Genomic DNA, 6,663 nt, shown 5'->3' with positions numbered 1-6,663 from the left:
CTCTCTACGGGCCTTTTCTCTCTCGCACCCCCTCGTTGGTGGCCCCTGTCATACACTATGATGAAGCCACGCACACTTAAATTACATCCGCCACCGAGGACCCCGCGTCACACACACACACATGACCCACCCCCACCCCCCACACACACTAATTAAGACTCCATCTCACACACACATGCTCTAGGCGGAGCATTTGTTCCTACCACCCTTCGTCCAACCTTACCCGTATGATAAAGCAATCACCTTAATTTACTTGTATAACATGGAAAAAATCCACTTTACTTTAGTAGTTAGCAAACTTGTCATCTCTACTCTTATGAAAAAACGAGTTGGTGATGATGGTGTGCCTGCCATCTTGTAATATAGACCGTCCGATCTATATCTGACGGATAGAAAGCAAACTATGACAATTTTACAAAAGATACCCGCACCTCTCTCCACATTTACACACAAGGCCTTGCCTAGTTCATCGTCCTTATCTCCCACAACCTCATTGCTGAGCTATTAAAAAAGGAAGTCTCTGGAACAATCTAGCATGGTGGCCGCTGCCGCCTGCCGGCGCCGTCCATCCCCATGCCTCCGCCTAGTCCGACCACCAGTCACCACCACGCTCCACTCCTCGTCACCTTATCTCTCATCTTTCATTTTTTTGATGAAATTGTCGAGATACCAGTTTTCCGATAAAATTCTCGAGATATCATTAGTTTTTACACATGGGATTACTCTTGCATGGGTCAATCACAACAGGTGTTTTGTAAAAAAATGCATATTGATGTTCCATGCAATGCACGAGCAACTTGCTAGTAATTATATAACGCAAATCACGAGCAGGAAGTGACATTTTTTTCACACAACCACGTTAATATGGCCACGTAAATCACTAGCTAAGTGTAATACCATTATTCTTATATCCCAATGCAAAAGGTTGAGTACATGTCCGAAGAATAGAGTCGCACACACGCACTCTGTCTCTCAGAATCTCTCACACACACCAGTAACGTGTGAGATGGGTGGTTGGACGGGTAAGGTTGCTTTATTCAACCTTGTCCAACCTTGTCCGAAGAGTAGAGTCGCACACACGCACTTTGTTCAAAACCAATACCACCACCACGCCTGCGTCTGACTGCCCTGGCCGACCCAACACCCCTCCCTGGCCGGCGCGCGCTTCCCGCGTGAGACGATCAGCGTCGCCCCGGAACATCGGTGCCGCATTAATGCCCGGCCAGAGCGGAGGCGACCTCTCACTGGCGCCGGCTTTGAAGCAGCGCGTCGGCCGAGAGAGCGCCGCTTCCTCGTGCACGCGACTACTCTGCGTCGAGGCTGGCCATATTTTGGATGAGTCTCCATCGTGCGGAGCCACACTAACTGTGATGATATGGACTCCCGTTGCCCACAGTTATGGATCGTTCCATCTATGAAGAACACGTGGGACTGGAACTACGAGATGGACATGTACCCAGGAGTGGACGTACGAACCTGAGTAATGTAGCGCAGTAAGTGAAGTAGAAAGGCACAAATAGTATGAACATGCGTGGCATATAGGCATTTGTCTCTTACTACCACTAAATGTTGTACGTGCAATGCCCGGTGATGTTATAGAGTACGTGCCTAAGTACTCTACTACTACTATATTAATTGGAGGCACATATTAGGTTTTATATTTGTTTACGTGTATGCCCCGAGACCTTCCAACTAGACGTATCTTTCTCTCCGGGTCGCACTTTGTATAGTTCATACTACTAGTACTACTACGTGTGGTCTCCGACCCAGAAGTGGGGACGCTCTACCACGCTGTTCATGTCCCACTCCTTCTGCTGACGTGTGGGACATCCAGCACGTGTCGTGTTTGGCACTCCTTCGTCGTAAGAGTTGAAACGCTAGCATTCATCAGAAATAAAAATAAATATAAATCAACAGTGATACTATACCACGCGGTTTCCTTGCTCCTCAATATCGGAAAGAATACTTCCATTCGCCGACATGTGGGACGTCGACCATCTTGGTCCACTTGCCATGCCCGCAGAACTCCAAGGGAGAGTCACCCCGGTCGTCGTGCCGCAGTCATTACTAATGATCCGTCAAATCACAGGCCCAACCTTTCCCACTGTTAAGTTGCTCGTACGAAGGAACCATCATGACTTCGTTGAATTCCGCTTCTTGAAGAAAACTACTGTACCAGCAGTACTGCAAGCTACAATGATTACTCCAGCACAGGCCTCCTTTGCTTCATAGGATAGGAATTTTATAGGAATATGAAAATCATAGGAAGTGAGACGACATGCATCTCAATTCCTATAGAGAAAGAGATGCCATTTGATGCATAGGATAGGAATTTTTCCATTGAGTCTAGGCTAATGTACTGGTAATTTGCTCTAAAAACTACAGTAGTAACTAGTAGTACTGGTACATGCTTGTAATTAATAAAACAAACGTACGAGCAACACAGACACACACACTAACTACTAGTACTACTACTTCTCACATGTTGGCCAGACGCCGTCGTTCTCCTTCCCGGCTTTGTCGGCGACACCCCACTGTGCTTGGATCTCCGCCGACCTCTCTGAAGCAGCGCGTGTGTCCTCTTCTTTCTTGCGGCGGCGAGCCTCTCTTTTCTTGAGTGCTTTCTGAATTTTTCGCTCCCTCTGTGCGGCTTTGGCTACCTCTTGCTCTATCGCCCATTCGGCCTTGGTAGCTTCAAATTCCGCCCACATAGGTGTGAGGTCGCGAGCGGCGATGAACTCAGCAAAGCGGGATGCCATCGCTTCCCTACCATTCTGTGTGCGGTCGTGGGCGGCGAGGAACTCGGCGCGGCGGGATGCCATCGCTTCCTTACGGGTTACTATGCGGCGCGGTGGCATGAACGACGCTTGGTGACAGCTCTGGGGTGGAGTGGCCAGACAACTGTAAAGTGCATTGGTTTGTCAAGAGCTCAAGGACAGAAGACGAAGGAAATTTGGGTTCACCTTCAATCCTGGTCATTTATTATCGAGTAAAATGCATTGGCGGTCATCGAACTTGTCTCGATAGCTCACTTTGATCATTGTATACGAGATATGGTGATTATACAGTCACTGGCTCAGCGTATAGCTCCGTATTTGTCTTGTTGACCAGTCAAACAGTTCACATGTGCCTCATCAACTCATGTTCTTTATCTATCTATCTATGCAGGCCTACCTATCAATGGAGAAAGAAATAAAAACCAAAATTATGCGTATGTGAGGAATCAAACCACGGACTCGTCGCTGCAACGCACAGCCATCAGCCAAATGAAAATGAAATACTTTGCATTAAATGCACAAATGGATTTTTTTATATTATACGTGATGCACACATTAGCGCACACCGTCCATAGAGGCAAGTAGCATGTACACCTGCAGACAGCCAGACACTCATGCTCACGCTGTCAAACCATGCTAATGCATGCATGTCGCCCTCTCAATCAAAGTCCTACTCATGGCGCAACGCAATGGCGAGCCCGTCACCTGTGCGCCCCGACGGTGCGTGACATTACTGTTTAGACGTTTGCTGGAGGCCTCCGCGAACACCGAGCATGTATTCACCTGGCTCAACACCAACGGTCATACTCGTGACTCAGCGCCTTGCTCATGTATATCGTCCATCACAACGACAATCTATAAAACAGCCTAGCTAGAGAGAGTACTATGCTACGGAGTATGTACTATCGTGAGCAACCGATCATAGTGCCACTGCACACGAGTGTGTGTTTGATCGGTTCGTCCATTATTCGTAAGTTTTGCATGGTTGTGTGGTGTCTAATGGTGGTCGTCGAAGGCTAGCTGGCGACAAGAGCGGTTGCATGGACGCCTGGTTGTCAATACGTGCCGCATACACTTCAAAGGCCCGTCATCCATGAGTTCACATTTTACCACCATGCCAGCGTCTGACCGCCCTGGCCTACCGAAACCCCTTCCATTGCTAGCGCGCGCTTCCCGCCTGAAACGCTCACCGTCTCTCCAGAACGTCAATGTTGCATTCACCGGACTTAACTGCAGGTGCAGTTGGTGTGTCACTGACATGCGGGCCAGATGCCCATTGGGCCCACATGTCATTGAGCCAATGCGCACCTGCGGTTAAGTCACTGAAGCAGGTCCGCATTCACGCCCGACGCGACCTCTCACTGGCGCCGGCATTGCAGCAGGTGACGGCCGAGAGAGCGCCACCCGCACGGCATCCCGGTGCAAGCGACTGTTCCGCGTTAACGCCACCACGGCTATCCTTCCGTCCGCCGCCCACATTAATGACACGCGGCTGCCGACGAACCTACTCCGGTGCCAACCGTCCATCCGTCTGCCCCGGCTCATTGTCATTCGCCCGCTATATTAACTTGAGCCCCAGCTCCCAGCCATAGCCAAAGACCCACACTCATTCTCCTCTGGTCCCTTCCTTCTGTCGGCACCACTCCAACCATGGCCTCCTGGCGCTCCAAAGCTCTCTTGGACGTACTGTCGCAGGAGCAGATGAAGGACATCGGTGGCTCCGCTCCGGGCGCGCTCCAAAGCTCTCTTGGACGTACTGTCACAGGAGCAGACGAAGGAGATCACCGGCTCCCCCCGGCCGCCCTCTCCATGACCATGAAGCCGGCGCGCGTGCGCGGGCGCAGCCGGCAGCGAGGAAGAGTAGTACACAATAGGTCGCCGCCGCTCTGGTCCCAGGAAGGCTACCGCTCCTCCACTCAGTCGACGCCAAGCTTGGTGGGATAAACATCGGCGGCTGATTAGCCGCTTGACGGTGACGTGGAGGCGGAAATCTTCAGAACCTTGTGCTCCACAGGAGGAGGTTATCGAGGCTGGTGAGGAGGAGGCAAAGGCAATGGCCTGCTTTCTCGGGTTCATGGCCGGACATGGTGGTCGGGCGCCGGCGATTGTTTAGATTAGGTTCACGGTAGGTTTTAGTATGGTTTGTGCGAAATATGTAATGAATTTCGTCCAATTTATAGGAAAAGTTTTCGAAATGTAATGAATTTCATCCGGTTAATTTGAAATTTGCTTTGTTTGCACGAGTTTCGTTCGGTTAGTTCATATAGTTGTCGAAAGGTATGCGGGCAGCATTAGATGGCATCCATCAGTGTCCTCGGACAGATGCCGGTGAAAATTTGAGGGCCAGCGCTAGAGATGCCCTAACTATCATGCTATAATCGCTAACAGTGCTCCATTACTTTACAGGGAACAGTTATCCCTCGATCAAAATCAGATCCGCCGTGTTTCGCACTCCTCCCACGTAAGAGTGTAGACTCTTGCTTACATAATAATGGAGCAAGTGGACGGCACTGTAGCACGTCATATCACTCAAACTAGCCCGCCTAATGCGCGGGAGAGCGCCACCCTTGTCATTTTGTTCTGGATTTCTATGGTCGATCGCACAAAAATGTTACGCTTTGCAAGTTCAAAAGGAAAAGGCGGCACACTTACGACTCGTACGCGTCGCACCCCCGACAGTCCGGCTCGCACACCGCTCACAAGAGGGGACACACGTTGTCTTGCATTTTCACTGACATGTGGGACTGCAATTGAATAAACCGTCGATAGCCGAAATCTTATCGCTCGGCGGGCGTCGACTGAGAAGAGAGAGATGGGGGAGGGAGAAGAGATCGCCCGCCCGCCATGCACGGACTCCAAGAAATATATGGTGATAATGTGAGGTGGGCCATGTGGGAGTCCGGACCGCTTCCAAGCCCGCTTCTGACCGCCCTGGCCCACCAGAACCCCCCACCCACCCACCCCACCACCTCCCCGCGCGCGCTCCCCCCTCAGACGCCAGCTGCCTGCATTGGCTATAAGGGCATGTACAATGGTTGATAAGATAGTCTTATCATAAGTCTTGCAAGTAATTTAGAGATTACAAAAAAACATGTGTACAATGGATCATCTCTTAGCCTTATCTTCAATAACTAGTTATTCCTAAAAACATGGTGAAACATATTATGCTAAGAGATCATCTCTTGTCTTCTCTTAAATAAGAGAATACAAGCCTTTTCTTATGATTTCTCTTTCCTCCACCTCATCATTTATCCTATGTGGCATCCCTACAATAGAACCATTGTACATGCCCTAAGCCCGCTTATGTGGAGGAGAGAGAGGCATTGACAAAGTCAAGGAGTGGGATCTGCAGGAGCCCGTCTCTACACATGCTCCTAGGTATAAAAAACCTAATTTAAAAAAAAGAGGCATAAAAACAATTGTGTCTAAAAAAGAAAGGTAAAAAATATTTGAGAGGAAATAGATAGAGAGAAAGTGAGAAAAAGTTGTAACCTTATAGCCAACCTTATAGTCAACACTATGGTAGTATTCCATGAGGAAGGAGGGAGTGGTCCACATGCCAAGTTCACTGGGCTGCCGTGTTTCACACTCCTCCGTCGTAACAGTGGAGACAATAGCTTTCATCAAAAATAAATAATACTCGTTGCTCGTCCACTATATCGGAAAGAATACTTTCATTCGCCGACATGTGGGACATCGACCATCCTGGTTCACCTGCCATGCACAAAATTATCCTGGTCCACCCCCGGTTGTAGCGCAGGCCCAACCTTTCCCACTGTAAGTTGGTCGGACGAAGGAACCATCATGACTTCGTTGAATTCACTTCTTCAAGAAAACTTACTGTGCCCGCAGTACTGCTACCACACGCGAAGACTGGGCGTCACTG

This window comes from Aegilops tauschii, chromosome 1 (genome assembly GCF_002575655.3).
Source record: "Aegilops tauschii subsp. strangulata cultivar AL8/78 chromosome 1, Aet v6.0, whole genome shotgun sequence".
Lineage (NCBI taxonomy): Eukaryota > Viridiplantae > Streptophyta > Magnoliopsida > Poales > Poaceae > Aegilops > Aegilops tauschii.
The sequence above is the reverse complement of the archived record's forward strand: the minus strand, read 5'-3'. Positions refer to the sequence as shown.